The sequence below is a fragment of the Hypomesus nipponensis genome, chromosome 12 (genome assembly GCF_054491055.1).
Source record: "Hypomesus nipponensis isolate SF chromosome 12, ASM5449105v1, whole genome shotgun sequence".
NCBI lineage: Eukaryota > Metazoa > Chordata > Actinopteri > Osmeriformes > Osmeridae > Hypomesus > Hypomesus nipponensis.
In genome coordinates, this window is record NC_140372.1 from 10752501 (window position 1) to 10768698 (window position 16198).

At 45.9% G+C, this 16198-nt stretch overlaps 1 protein-coding gene across 1 annotated transcript in view; it reads left to right on the plus strand.

Annotated features, from left to right (window-relative positions):
- irs2a (insulin receptor substrate 2a) overlaps positions 1–1974 on the plus strand; it is a 12274-nt gene extending 10300 nt beyond the window's left edge. The window contains exon 3 of the mRNA XM_084667837.1: positions 1–1974. This exon is cut by the window's left edge and continues 195 nt beyond it. The gene's annotated coding sequence lies outside the window, so the exon portion shown is untranslated.
- Positions 1975–16198: the final 14224 nt, after the last annotated feature.

Here is a 16198-nt window from a genome sequence, read left to right on the forward strand (position 1 = left end):
TGATCAGGAATCTGAGCGCTAATGATGTCTCAGTGGCTGTGTGGATCTTATGCATTCTCCTGCGTGTGCGTGCACACATATGTGTGTGTGTGTGTGTTCTCACTGGCTCCTTGTGTCAGTGTCTTCTTTTCCTGCTTGGGTGGGGCTGTAAGACTGTGACCTGTGTAGCCTCACCAGAACTTGGGAGGCCCAACTCAAAAATTCCTGCTTCAGATAATTTAACAAACAGTCACGAGGTACGCACATATTATTTATTGACTTAAATGGGTATTAATTTAAGTGTGTTTGCGTGTGTGTGTGTGTGTATGAGTCAGATGGAAGAAGAGAGAATGACCAACTATTTTTGTTTTTCAGCAATGCATTAATTTAACAATTTAAGTTAACTACAAAACCCATAAATATTCCCTACCTCAGAACGAGCCAGGATACAAGAGGCACACTGAGTATAATAAATATATTTAGATTAAAGTACTATTTATTTTGGATGCTGAATGTTTCTTACGACCAACCCAAAGCCTTAACGTCTTTGCTGTCCTTATATTTTCTATTTAAGATGTTTATTTAGACCTATATCTATATATTGTTTATCTATATCACGTGGAAAGTCAATAGGCACAGATTACCATGATAGAGAAACAGACAAATGACATATTAGAGCATTTTATGACAGGATTTCTTAAATTAGATTTATAATTGACAAATTATTTTATCTTAATAAAAATGTTTCCCTCAATCTTTACTCTTAACTCTTCTTAAAATGATATCTTTATGATAGTTTTGTGAAACTACAAATGAAAGGTTTTATTACATGTAACAATACACACAGTAAGAGACACAGATACAGTACGTTCTGGATAACTGTAAGAGTTCTGCATGATTGCACCCAGGCATATGTACTTCTATGTGTACTACATGCCCCACAATTCCTTCAGTTAGACTTCTAACCTCAGACACTCCTACCTACCTGGAACACCCTGTTGTTTTACTCAGCACTGGGGGCATTGCTGTGATGCAATTAGACGGTACCACATCTGATGTTTAAACAGTTGGGTAGAAGCTCAGGTGTTGAGGTTGGACCTGATTGCCATGTTTGTGCTGCCGTCAGTCATTTGTATTGTTGTCCAGCTACAACACCTCCTCACAACTGTATTATTGAACAGAATAGACACACATGAATGTAAAGCACCTTGTGTGTAGATCACGGACATCAAGTATGAGGAACTGTATCAAAGTATGAAATGGTATACATCTATCACACATCTGTTTGTTTGCAATGGCCTGAATGTGTATATGATGTACATATTATAAAGAGGTGAACTTTAATAGGCTGTCCAATCATAATAGAGCATCTAGATTACTTAAGTTGCAACGAAATCCCCAGACTGTGTTAAAACGTTTCGCTTTTGCGACCTATTTTCTAAAAGGGTATTTGCTTTTGGATTTGAACGTATGCTTTTATTCTTCACAGTTACTGTGAGTACATTTATAAAATTTAAATAGAGAAATACTTAGTCTATTTTATGATAGTTACATCTGCCTTGTTGAAACACTTAACCCCTGGCATATGCAATAGATAAACAAATAAACCCATAGTTTACAAAGTGGAACCAAATGTAATTGTGTTGATATGTTTATACATTTTTAAAGAAAGGAAACTATTTTGCTGTTTGTAAATTTCACTCTGCCAACTTCTGATGTTTGTTAGTTTTTTTGCCACTGAAACATCAATTAATTAGTTAAGATGTTTAACCGTAATCTCACTCTGTCTGCATCTACAGTTTTCTTATTTAAGGGTAGGTATTTGAACTCTTGATTCAAAGTTGAATGTGCTGTCTTCCATTGTATATATTCCCTCAATTGCTCGTTGTGATGCTGCTCATAAGAGATGACATTTTAATTATAGTAGTACTGCTTTTTGTCTGTATTGATTATGGATGGCAACATGCAATAAATAAATATGTTTATTTGGTTCAATTGAGTCTCTGTTGTTGATGTTCCAGAGTGTTCCTACTACCTACCAGCCAACCACTCGTCTGTGTTTTATTTTTAGGGTGAAGGATTGCTTTGAGGAATTGATGTTCCCATGCTTCCCCTTCTCCAATGACGTCTGTTATCTAGAAAAGCAAATAGTTCCATTTGCTAAAACTTGATGTAGCAAGACTGCCAGACTTTCCATTCAAAACAACACCATTTGCCATAATGCCCTTCAATATAGGATTCCTGCTGTCAGTTAGGAGAAAGGACAAAGTAGTTGAGCCCAGGACTCACAAACAAGAAGACATAATAGCTTCCTGAACATGCGCTGACAGAAGTAAACAGAAGTGTTAAGACTCTCTCCCCCATCCTTCTGAGTGGAAAAAAAGGATATTCTAGGCTTCCTCGAATGCTGTCTGGTCCTGTTCCTATTGCCCCTGGCTCTCGCACACGCGTCCCTGAGTAGCACTAGGAAGAGCTCAGGAAGCTTTTATTTAGCTAATTACTTCCTTCCCAGCCACGTCTCAGACAAAGGGGTTGATAAGCAGGTCAATAATGGTCAAAACAGTCTATATTTGATTTCTAAAGCACACAAACACACACGCCTTTCTTTCTCTCTTTGACACACACACACACACACACACACAAACATGCAGAAGCATGTACCCCCTTGTTGACCTGTGCCATGATGCCACAGCAGGCACAGCATCAGCAGGATCAGCAAGCCTCTGCAGCCAGGCAGAAACACAAGCTTATGCAACAGCTCCTGTCATCACATCGAGGACAAAGTGTTCTGTACCCCCACTGAGCTGTTGTATTTTTACACAGGGACTGTTTAAGGGCATATCTGTACCAAAGTATATGGACGAGAGGACAAGACAGAGGAGAGGAGAAGAGAGGAGAATGGAGGGGAGGAGAGGAAGGGAGAAGGGACGGACACGAGGACTGGCGACGAGAGAGGCCTTCAGTATTATCTGTGGGAGAACTTGTGAATATAGTGTTTGTGTTCAATATTGAAGCCTGACAAGGACACCATGGGAGTGCTCTGGTAAATTGTTCCCCAGGCCCCCTCGAACAATTCAGAAGGTTTCGGATGAATATTTCGTATGAGAGATGACTGGCATCACGCCCGCACGCACACACTTGCATGTATGCACACACACACACACACAATCGATGTTCCCTACTTAAAGGGAATTACATTATGTTCCCTATATGATGATGATATATAAATGGCATCATGTCGGTAGGGTAGGGTAGGATATTAATGTGTAAAAATGCTGTGACTTTATATGATGTACTTGATTTATGTTTATTTTAACCATGTAAAGTGACTTTGAGTATTTTGAAAAGCACTATATAAATAAAATGTATTATTATTATCATTTCGAGATTGGAGGGCACTCTCCCTGATTGGTGAAGACGTCTAAATAAATAAATAAATAGCCTTATAGTCAGTGATGTTGTTGGGAACCGGAATGCTGATGGTATTATCAGCTATGTGAGAACGGAGGGTTTTTTCGGCATGTGAGGTGTTGTCAATGCCGGGTACGTTGGCCTTTCAGCTCCCCCCATCCACTTGTGTGGAGTAACAGCAGCTTTTGGAAGGTCACGTAGTCTACTGTATTTGCATATAAGCTGCACCTACGGAGTATTGTTCCCCCGGAGAAGAAAATGTGCTTGTGTGTGAGTTTGGTGTACTGCAATGTGGAGACAGGAGGTGTGTGTGTGTGTGTGTGTTTGGGGGCGGAGCATGAGAGGCAGGTTTCCTACTCACGTGTCGACCCCTCGGGCCACCTCTGCTTCTGTTCTTGTGGGAACCATTTAAACACAACATGCACACACCCACACTAATGAATACACACACATACGCAGATGATCACACACACACACACACATGCTCCGGTATGCTTGGCCAGACCCAGTCACATGCAGAAATAGTGGACATGTTCTGACAGTGATCTATTAGATCATAAGTGTAATTGGATTTAGACGAAAAAAAACGGGGCTATATTCGGGCCTTCTGTGGTGAAGACTTTTGTGTATTAGCCTACCCAATGGCTGCCCTGAAGAGAAAATCATTTAGTCACAAGAATACAATTGATCAATTGAATCATTATATTGTTATTCTATTATCTTCCTGTCTTTATTCAACCAGGACAATCATATCAGATTTTTTGTTTTTTAAATGAACTGCAGCACTAAGCAAAAAATAATATGTTTACTGCACAAACTGACACGAATTATAAAAGTGTTCATGAGCGTTAGGCGTTCTTTCTTGTTGCCAAATTGGGAGGCGTGGGCGAGGCTGTGGGAGAGCGCTGGGTGAAGGTGCACGTGGGCTTGTTTACAAGCGTATGCTGTTTGCTGTTTCATTTCATTCTAACCTAAAAAGAAACCCACAATTAGAGAGAAAAGTACAACCACTCTCACATTGGCACCGAAAGACTGACGGAGATAGAAAGCGAGAGACAGGAAATGGAAAGAAAGAAGAATGGAACCGCGTGCGCGTAGTGTCCCTCTACCATGACAAGGTGAAAGCGATTGCGGTGTGGTTGTATACAGAGTGATGAAAGCCCTCAAAGATTTCCTCTCGACACGTCTCGTCTTCTCCTTCCTCTTGAGAAAGAAACAAAGAACACGTGAAAGGGGGAGGACAGAGTCGACGGAGGAGGGTGAGAGAGGGATGAGAAACGAGAAACAACGGCAGCAGAGAAGGAGAGGAGAGAGACGGCTCGCCTCGCTAGGAGGCCCTCTCCACGCCACATCGGGGGGCATGGTTACCCTCGCTACGCTCAATATCGCAGCACAACCATCCCCCATAATTCACGACTGGCTCTGGAGTCTGACCCTGGGGACACACTGTCTGGGACCATACCATTTCTCCCAGACAGGGGGGGGGGGAGTCCTTTACCCCCTTCCTCCCTCCCTCCAACCCTTTCCTCCCTCCTTTGGCCTCCCCAGGTCCTGCAGCAACACCCACCCCCAACCCCCTCCTCATTCCAGAGCCAGCCGTCATCAGTATTCTGCCTGTGTCCAGGCCTTTTCACGTGCCTCAAGCCAGCTGTCACACAGAGGTGGGCAGGTGAGACTATCTTGTCTGGGAGATGCGGTCTGGATCTAGCTCATTAGTCCCTGCTTGACGGCAGTTAGGCGATATGATAGAAAGCATGTAGCCTCGAGACAAAGGACTGGTAGCCATTTAAATTGATTCCCTTGCTTCTGTCTGAAATGGGTTACATGCTGTTGAATCCCCCAGGGTTGTGTTGACAATGCCTACTAAGTTGAATAGGTTATTGCCTGGTACATCGACATTAATGAGGTTGCTTTTCAATGGACTGGGTGTAATGATTGGGTTTTTTCAGGTGGAATCTTCAGCACTGTGGATCCATGTTTTGGATATGACATGGAGAAGATATGTACACAGACCAGATCTAAGATTGAATGTGTTGTCAATTATAGGTTGGCAAACTAACTCAATTCTGCCCTCAACGTTATAAATGCAATTTTTCCAATAGAGGCCTAGAATTTTGATGCATATTCTAAGTGTGACAGTGTGGCACTGCAGACAATAGGTCGGCGCCCTAGCGTTGCGCCAACAATCACTCATGATGTCACAGATGGCTCGTTCCTTCTAACAAGGAGGATTGAACAGCCTCACAAACACAAAGCAGCCCTATTTCCAAACCTCCACCCGGCTTGAGATGAATGTGAAGATGTGCAACCTTGATGCAGAAGTCATTCACAAACCCAGTTTCTTTTAATAGGCCTCGCCGATGCGTCTTTGCCTGCGTATCTCTGACCAACCATCGTCAGTCGTACGCAGACAAGTCTCCCTGGAAGCCGCTGGATAGATCCGCAGCCCTGATAGACCAGAGCACAACACACTGTCCCATTGTGGCGTACAAAGACCTTCAGCACATCTATTGAACAGAAGCCTTGGGTTTCAAGTTGGAATGTTTGACGTAGGAATCTGTGGGCAGGAGGACATTCAGGTTCATTTGTCATTTTATTTCCCCTGTCGTCAAGGCCCACAAGGTCTAGAACATGATAGATTGTGATCTCCAAAAAGCTCCGCTCTGCTCCAAATTAAGTGAGTCTCTCCTTCTGAATCACTCATCAAGTCCACTGGGAGATTATGCAATACAATTGTGAGATTAGACAAAATTATACATTTCATTCAAATAAAAAAATGATTAAACACTGTCTAAAGGATCATTTGGATCATTGAGTAAAATCATGTCCATGTACATAATTAGATAGAACAGTATGCATGTCTAATATGTGTTTGTGGGTGCATCTGGGTATATGCATGTGCGTACATGCGTGCGTGTGTGTGTGTGTGTGCGTGTGTGTGTGAGCATGCCTGAGATGTGTGTGTATGTGTGTTTGTGTGTATGTGTTGGCTCATGCATGTCTGTGTGTAGGTGTGCATGCATGGCAGTGTGTGTGTGTGTGTGTGTGCGCGTGAGAGCATGGTTGTGTGCGCGAGTGTGCGTGCGGTCCTCTCCAGCGCTCCCACTTCCACAGGGCCCCTCCCACTCTTGTGCTCTCGTGCAGCAGAGCGGCTGCTGTAAGTGGGTCAGCCCCTGCTACATGCAGCCATTCATTCACAGAGCCCACATGAAACCCTCCCGAGGCTGATTCACACCGAAATATTGGGGCCAGCTTCCTTCCCTGTCCTCCCAGCAGCGTTCAAACCAACTCTATTGCACGAGGAACCTTTTCATCGCAGGCAATACCATTCACTGCCGCAGTACAGACACACCCATCACAAACCCTTGCATGCTCTCATAATCCACGCATGCCCACACAAACAGGACGCGCTTAAACCGTACATATTTGTGGTCCCTGAATTAGGGTGGAAACAACAACTGCGGTAGAACAGCATGGTTTGTCAAGGTGATGAGGGGTTCTTTTCATGCTTTCTGCCCTGCAGGACTCTAGGATTCTAGAGGCATGTCTGAGTACATTCTGTTCTGAACTCCTGTGTATACGTGTGATTTCTCTAGTGGTGCAAAGCCAAAGGACTGTACAGTAGGGTCAGTCAGTTCTGGCAATCTTATTATCATTGTGCTTTAATTGCCCGCTCAAACTGACCCACATGAATTGAATTGATCGAGTAGCTAGCTATGTACGTAGATCGCTGCAATTAGTGGAAATTGTATCTAAAGTCAGACACACCAGCTATCCAACTCTCCGCCCTGCAGCATTGTGTTCTGTTTGGTGCATGTTGATTTATTGTTGTTTAGTTAAGCCTTTGTGGATATGTGGGTTCTGAGCTTTTCAGTGTAAGGCTTGGGACACTTGAGCTTGTTAAAAGCAGATCTAAAAATGTGCGTTTTAGCTAATGATTTCAAAGTCGACAGGTTGATGCAGTCTCTGATGGGTTTGGGGAGTGAGTTCCAAAGGGAGGGAGCGGCGATGGAGAAAGCTCTGTCACCCCAGGTTTGGTGCTTGGTCCTGAAAGATTTCTCAAAGAAGATATAATGTATGACTTAAAATCATACCCAGGCCCAACATGGATGCATGAGCATCACAAAGAGAGGTGTACCTTCACATCAACGTTAACGTCTGTTTCCGTGGGGCGCAATGGACCATCGTATCCATACGTGAGAACTGACCTGTTCTTTACAGCAACAGCAAAAAGCTTTACAGCAAAAGATTATTGAATGATGGAATTGTTTATGATAGCTTTCATACTGTTCGCATTTTCAACTACTCATACACTTGTGTGTATTTTTGTGTGTAGGTCTGTGTGTGTGTGTGTGTGCGTGGTGGGGGGATGAACATTTTGTTGTGTAAGTGGAGTCAACATGAGCTTGTTTCATTTTAATGAAATGATTAATGACAGCTGCAAGCGTTTCCAGGTAAAACAAGCTGTTTCAGAGTAAAGCTGAAATGGAAATGAATGTTTGGGCATACGCTTCTGACGCCACAACATGACAGTTGAGCATCATTTGTACTTAAAGCCTCGGCAGATAGCACTCACAGTCACAGGAAGATTTACTGCTGACCCCAAAATCAAGAGCAGGCTGTCACACACGCATGCACATGCACACAGACACACTTAAATAGACCATCCTGCATCTGCAATATATATTCATACAATATAATAGGACAGAAACAGTCTCCGTAGAGTGTTGAGGTACTACACATCTATCACATGACATGCTCAAAGGACATTTTTCCATAACCAATGGGATTTTCAGGCTGAGAACAAGCACGTTCTGTTAAAAGGAGTCAATTCACTCCCTTGACAGATGGACACAAACGGAGAGATGCAATTGTGTTTGGAGTAGCATTTGTCCATCGGCGGTCCCACAGCTGATAGTGAATGATTTCCCCAGTGACTGAGGTGGTTTTTTCCTCATCCAACTCCCTCACAACCAGTCACTTCTTTAACAGTCTGTATTGTTTTGAGAGGATTCAATAAGTAGGTTGTGCTTTGTTTTGGCTCATCCCGGCAGTGTGTAAACAACTGGCCTCTACGTTTTTATCTTACAATCTGCCTTCAGGTTAAAACACGGTTGTGTTTTTTTTGTGTTGCCGGCTGACTCATGTTTGAGCCTCGGGACGAGTATGATCATACTTCCACTGTTGTGAATATCTGTCAAGCAGCATTCCTCAGCGCACACTTTTTCATTGTTTGTGACAATAGGAATGCTCAGGCAGGGTAGAGAAAGCCAGTGTAGCGGAAAACTCAAATGTCAAAACATCCCTCCTGCTATACCTCCGTTCCAACATCAGAGTGTGTTTCGTAGTTAGTTAAATGCTGTGGCCGTTTAAGGTAATTGAAATTGGTTCGAAAACTCAGATTCTTTTATCGTTATCAGAACATTCCGGAAACAACGTCTGGTTGCTGCTTTGCCCTGGGGGCGCCGAGTTGACCCCTAACCATCTTTAACCAATGAGAGGAGAGGAAAATACAGAGGATTTGCGAGGCAAATGAGGCTGCATAACGACTCACGCTTTGATCTTACTGCTGTTCATTTCCATTTCAAATGGGACGGTGGTATGCCAACGAAAGGGACGTGAGGTGAATCGTTAATTGTTGCTGAAGAACATACTGTCGACATCAACAGCATTCAAAAGTCCAAGTGAATGGAGGCGCGGCTTGAAATATTGATGAATCAAAATAAGATGATTAAAGATGTAAACAGCCTCTTTATTAGAACATTCTTTCAACAGCTCGACCCTGTCCTCCCACGCGCACACCCATGGCTCTATCACGTGGATGTATACAACGCACACACACACACACACAGTACACACACTCATGCAAACACACTTGTTTTCATAAATTGTAGGCTACTTTACTCTTTTATTTTATTAACGGATCCAGACAGGGGACCATAGGATCACTCTCTTGCATGCATGTTCAGCCTTCCAAATGTATATGTTGCATGTTGACAAGGACCATATGTATGTGTTCAAATGGGGTCTGGGTGTACAGTATGTGTGCAAACATGCACTCCTGAGATGTCATAGCCGTGTAGAATGTGGCACTCCTCTAACACCCAGGTGAATACTTTTAAGTTGCTGGAAGTTGACGTCTTAACTCATGCAATGCCGCGCTGTCGCTGGAGTCGAAGCCGACTTCAACCACTTGATCGACATTCTTTGAACTTGGAGAGCCTTTTCAATAACGTTGCTGCATGTTCTGGACAGAGATCTAGCCTGGAGCACGGGGAGAAAGTTCTTCATTGTTTCAGAGGGTTTCCAGCACTGGGCAAAGAGCAGCAGGAAGCCTACATCTGTTTGCAAACATACTGGTGTTTGTTCAGTGAAATGTCATTGTTATGTAACCTTCCATCTATCATAAAGGGCCTTCTCCTTATCCACCTGTGCTGTAAGGAAACATACAACGAAAATCACACGTTCACACCCACGCCACACACACCCACCACATCCACGCACAAAGTCAAAGTCTGACGAGGCACCACGATAGGCATGTGTTTACCCATGTTGTGTTAGCTCCGTACGCTATGTTTATGTGGCAGTTGAGTTCAGCATGTCCTGCAGCGTGTTTTTTATGAGCCATAACTGGGTTTTTATGGTGCCGCCAACAATAACAGCATAATCAGCTCACGCACGCTGAACTCGGTGAAAACAGACACCCTCAGGGGATGTTTGCTGTACGACGCAGTCATAAAACAGATCCAGCCGTCACGGATTGTCGGCCCGACTTCTTTTCTCAATGCCATGCTAAGTGTTAAATATCGACTCCAGTTTGAGCCTTTTCCAACCCCCTTTCAAATGAAAAATGCATCTGGTAGTAAGGTTATTGGTCCAGGGCCATCGCTCCAGTACCTGGAGATGCTACCACAAGACATTTTCTTTGCTGCCAGAGGAAAAGAAAATTAGATTAACGGACAAAACTAAAACATTGATTTATCAAACCTCTGACAAAATGAATGAAACCAGAATAGACACGTTTCCATATAACTTCAACATAGGGATTCATAAAAAAAGAGGTGGGGAACAATTAATGGGCCTACAGGGTTAAGATCATTGGATGATAACCAGGTAACCCAACCTCTCTCTCTCTCTCTCTCTCTCTCTCTCTCTCTCTCTCTCTCTCTCTCTCTCTCTCTCTCTCTCTCTCTCTCTCTCTCTCTCTCTACTGTATATCACTCTCTCTGCCATGCACACACACAAATAGAAAGAGAGGGCCATGGATGACAGTGAAGTGATTTACTGCTTGTCCAAATTCCATTATCAGAGAACAGACGTGTATCTTCAGCAGCTAAAGATGAATCGCCTCATCACAGGTTTTTGCCCGGCGTCACGTAAAACCAATTGGACATCCGACGATGTTGATGTTGTTGTTGTTGGGGACTTTAGACTTCACACACGTCAAAGAGGCTCTTAAAAAACGATGATCAACCCTGGTATGTAGCTGCTTGCGTGTCCTGTCTAGCCTCATTGCCATGTTCCCAGCTTTAGCTGCTGCTGGAACTGATGACCTCACGCTGGATGACGCCAGAGGGCCCACCTATTGGCTCAGCGTCCCCATGAGCAAACACTCCGTCTCTCCCACCTCGTTGAAAATGACCCCTGACCCCTTTTGACCTGCTCCTGTACCCAGCATAGCCCAACACAACCTGCAGGACCAGCGTAAAATCCACAGAAGAGATGTGTCGTCCCCCGTCCCCCCCCCACACACACACACACGCCCCAGACTGTTTGGGTCGGTTTTCCGAGCCTGGCTGAGTTTGCGTGTTCAGTTTCCCAGTAAATCACTCCTCTGACATGCCAGCGGCCAGGCTAAGGCTTAGTGGCCAGGACAGAGTAGTCAGAGACACACATTTGGAGGGGCTTAATGGAGGGTGGTGGCACGCAAAGCCACTGTACCCAAACCTCTGATTTGGCGAGACACACTCAGCCAGAGCAAACCCCCGCTGCAGGGGCGCGACGCGGCCACCGCCTCGGACGGCCGCCTCTCACCCGGATGTGTGTAAGTCTCCCCAGCCTGCTGACGTGCTGACGTGCTCACTGCCACACACACACACACACGCACACACATGCTTACACACACACACACACATGCTCACACACACATGCTCACACACACACACAAACAAACACATACACACACACACACATGCACCCTCGCATGCCCGTCTTCTTTACGGAGTCATCCACCCTGTTCATTCCTATGTCACAGGAAAGCGATTACTCGCACAACTATGAGACAACTGTCGGGGCAGCCCCACATGGCATGCCATCCATATCCCTGATCTGTCCGGACAGCTCCAGTCGGTCAACACAGCCAACATAACATGTGGCATGTTGGAAGCGCTGATGTTCTGCAGGTCTGATCCCCTGCTCCTTCTGGCCCTGAGTCAAAGTGTCCTTGTGCACGGTATTGAACCCCGAGTTCCCCCCGAATGGCAGGACAGCATATGCTTCCCCACCATGTGTGTGTGTGTGTGTGTGTGTGTGTGTGTGCGAATAGGGTGAATGAGAGGCAAACAATGTACAGCTGTGAGTACCGTTATGGTAAGAAATGCGCGATGTAAGTGCAGTCCATTTGTCGTTGACCATGTTGGGTGGAGAGAGGACGTTCGCTGGCCTGCATCACAGTAATGTTTGTTTACAGATGAACAGACTCCAAAGGGCTCTAGTTGGTAATTGGATTGTGGGAGTGTGCCAAGTGCCTCAGATTGGCTCCTCTGGGCCAGGGCCCGTTAAAAGCTTAGGGGATGGTCACGGGACAGAGGCTCAGAGGAAAAAGGGAAAATAAACGGTCAACATACAGTGCTCCAAAAATCTAGCGACTCACCAACACCAGGAACACAGGCCACTCTACTCTCTGCCGCTTCAGATTGTTGATGAGTGGACAATCACACACACCCGGCCCCGGTTAGTCATTTGACCAGCGTACGTTAAGCCATGTGTTTCAGCCAGTCATTGTGAAAACGTTTCTGCACTGCTAGTTCGAGTCTTATCTGACCTTGAGCTATTTATCTCAGTCTGTTTGACTGCCTGTGACCCTTGCCCGTCTTGAACCTTCAGCCTTGGATTGCTCCTTTGTACTGTTTGGAAGAGCTACTGTTAGACTCTGCATTCGGATCCCGCCTCAGTCGTCTGAGTCGTGACACGAACAAGCTATTTGTTGGCCAGCGTGTTTTGTAATTTGTTCAAAGTTTGGTTTATAAGGGTATCGACAGGGTGTTAACATCCCATGGTTTTGCAGCAGACAAGACAACATAACCACATGTGACATGGCCTGCGTGCAGGGCAAAGCAACGCCCTGAATATATGAGCTAGCTGCTTTATACGGTCCCTCCCTGAGTTGTCTTCAGGGCAGTGACAAACCATGCATCTCTTCCCTTGGTCCCTCCCTCGTTCTGAAGGTGAACCGCTCCAGACTTGATAGATGACCCACCCGGTGGAACGTACCAAGTCCTCCTACACTGGGGTGGAGGACAAATAATTGATTTACAGTGACATCAGGGTCGGCGTAGGGCCATCAGGGAATGTATGGACTTCAACAGTTCTAAAATGATATCAACCTCTATCATCCAATTCATGAATTGGTTACCTCATTACCTCAGTTTTTTTCACTAGTGGCACTGATTCAAAGTCACTAGGTGAAATAACAGTCTTTCAGGCCCACCAATTTATTTTAAGTATATCAAGGGCACCCCTTACTTTATTCAGTTTTGCTTTAGTTCTTGTTTACAAAAAAGTGTCTCATATTGTCAACACAATCTCCCAGGTCAAATGACATTTACATTTAGCAGACGCTCTAAAGCAGAGCGACTTACAGTAAGGACAGGAAAATTCCCCCGAAGCAAGTAGGGTAAAGTGCCATGCCCAAGGACACAATGTCATTTGGCACGGCCAGGAATCGAACCAGCAACCTTCTGATTAACAGCCCGACTCCCTAACCGCTCAACCATCTGAAATGAGTCACAATCAGACCACCTCTCATAAATTGTATCCGTCACATAAGAAATACTTTGGAAACAGAAGTGCTGATCTGTAAATGGAGAGACCGTAAAACATTGGACATGGTCGCGCAACAGACCGTCGTCTTCTGCTCGTCAGTGGGGCTGAGATGTAACCTTGTGTCCGTGGTGAATACAGGGGGGTGGTGGCGGGTAGAGGGGGGGGGGCGGCTTCTAGCCGAGTGGATTGGCCGAGCTCGCCGACCTCTCTGTTGACATTGCTGACGAGTGTTTTCCTATCATCAGTTGCCGCTGCGCTGGCTAGCTCCCTGTGCTGCTCTGAAGGCCAGCTTGAGTGGTGAGAGCTTCAGAGGCAGACAGGTTCCAGGGTGCTTCATCCTGGAGCCGTGTCACTCACATCAACAGCCATCTTAGCAAAATCAACCATAGAATTTGTCCCAGTCAACAGCCATAACAGCATTGTATGATTAACAATCATCCACTTCCTTGGTTTTGGACTCCAAACACACACACACACACACACACACCAATACAATTAAACCAGCTAAACAACAAAACTAAACAGCTAAACTTTGCAGGAACTGTAGCATTTCAGAGAGAAAAACTAGCTTCGCTTCCGACTTTGGTCACAAACATCACAACCTCGCTACATCTGTTGAAGCCGTTTAATGACTTTAACCGGTAGACATGTTGTCAACACTGAACTAATCCAACATTGGCCATTTAACACTCATGTTAAATAAACAGCGATCTAATGGAGGGTGGCCGGATGCACGTCCATCTACAGAGTGGGTGTCCATCTGGCCCTCTGTGGTCATCTTCAGTGTCATCCCCCAAATGACCCACTGCTGCGGGTCTGGTCAGGGTCAGAGGAGAGCTGCCCCTGCACTGACCTCTTGACCTGCAGCTGGACAGTCATGTGATGGAACCAGGCTGGGCGAGGGATGTTGAGCCGAGTTGGACGTCAGCCACAGGACTGTGGAAGTGAGCGATATCTGGGGGAGGGCACAGTGAGTTTGGTTGAGAGAGAAGAAAGAGAGAGGGAGAGAGAGAGAGCAGGACAGTGAACGTGGCGGTCACATTTTTGTGAAAAGGGCACGGTTGGGTGGTGTTGGGGAAGCAAAATAGGATGACAGTTCTCTGCGTTGAACACACTGTTTAGTAAGTTCAGTATGAAGATAGTTTGTTGTGACTGGATCAAATTAAACCAGAATGAATAATATCCCACACACTGCACACACACTGAATTGACAGGAAAGTTAAATCCTATAAATTGAGGATGCTTGGAATATTTCAAGTGCACAAGATACACTGTTTCATCATCCAGATTCTGGTCATGCCCACCACCCCACACGACACCTCTCTCCTAACACGAAAACCACATCTGACCGTGACCGAGGCTCCTCTTTCGGATCGCAACCTCACACTAAGCTCCTCGTCACGACACAGTCACGACCAAACGCTGTCATGCTGCAACAAAAAAAGAGAGGGATGTGACATACGCAACGATAATCCCTCTATGGACATCATCACTGAGGCAGAACCTGAACACAAACCCCTCTTCTTCATTTCACCTTCACAAAAAGACTGCCCTGCCCCCCTCACCCACCCAATCACCACAACACCCTCCCTCCAGCCTCCCCCCCCTCCCCCCCCCCTTCCGCCCCCCCCTAAACTCTAGCCCCACATTCCCCGTTTCCTTGTGTGGGCAGGAGCATGCCACGGCAGCACTGACGTCAGTTGTTTTCCATCTTATAGGTCGGCTCCCTGCTTATGTAACCGTGAGCCCTGCTCTCCCTGCTCCCCCTGCCTCCGCTGCTGCAGCAGGATGGCTCACACCAGACAGGACCAACGAGTCCAGCGCACTGGTCGCTGAGGGCTTTGATGACAGCTGGCTACTGTAGCAACCCAGCATGCCCTCCTCAGTCCTCACCCACCCAACCATCCACACAGGCAGACAGGCAGGCAGGCAGGCGGGCAGGCGGGCAGATTTGCACGGTACCCCCAGCGTATGTCCAGTGAAAACACCTTCACTGCTGGAGTACATGCTGGTTCTGATCTCTCTCTCTATGCCTCCCTCCCTCCCTCCCTCCCTCCCTCCCTCCCTCCCTCCCTCCCTCCCTCCCTCCCTCCCTCCCTCCCTCCCTCCCTCCCTCCCTCCCTCCCTCCCTCCCTCCCTCCCTCCCTCCCTCCCTCCCTCCCCCCACCCCCCACCCCCCCTCCCGGCTCCAGCTATCCCAGGCTGCACTGCTGCTGCAGCAGAACTGATGTAAACAACCCATCCTGGCGTGTGACTCAGGACTCCCTACTGCGCAGTGCCCTCTCTCTGCACACGGAAGCTGCTCACATCATCTGCTGTCTTCAGAGACTTTGGATGCCCTGCCCCCTATTTGCCAAGACAGGCAATACCATTTTGTACCGTTTTGTAATAGAGAATGTTGTTTACGCCAAAGAAAGGTGAAGACTGAGGAATGTACACTGATTAGCTTCTCATTTGGCCTATCAATGCTTCAGATACTAAACTATTCCTAAGGTAGAGATATGTATCTGCACATCTGGCTGATGTGCGCGTACTTGAACATGGTTCAGTACAATTTGAGGAATGTGAAAACAGTCCAGGTTATCAGTACAGCCTTCAGGTACTTTGGATTTAGATCAAGGCATTTTGACAGGGTTAAAATCGTTTCTTTGTAATTGCATCAAACATATTTGACAGCACTTCAAGTTTATCATCTAATAATAGCTGAACGGTGTAGAAACCAAGTTGTCCTATGGTCAAATTAAGTCAAAGTCTAGAAAATGCA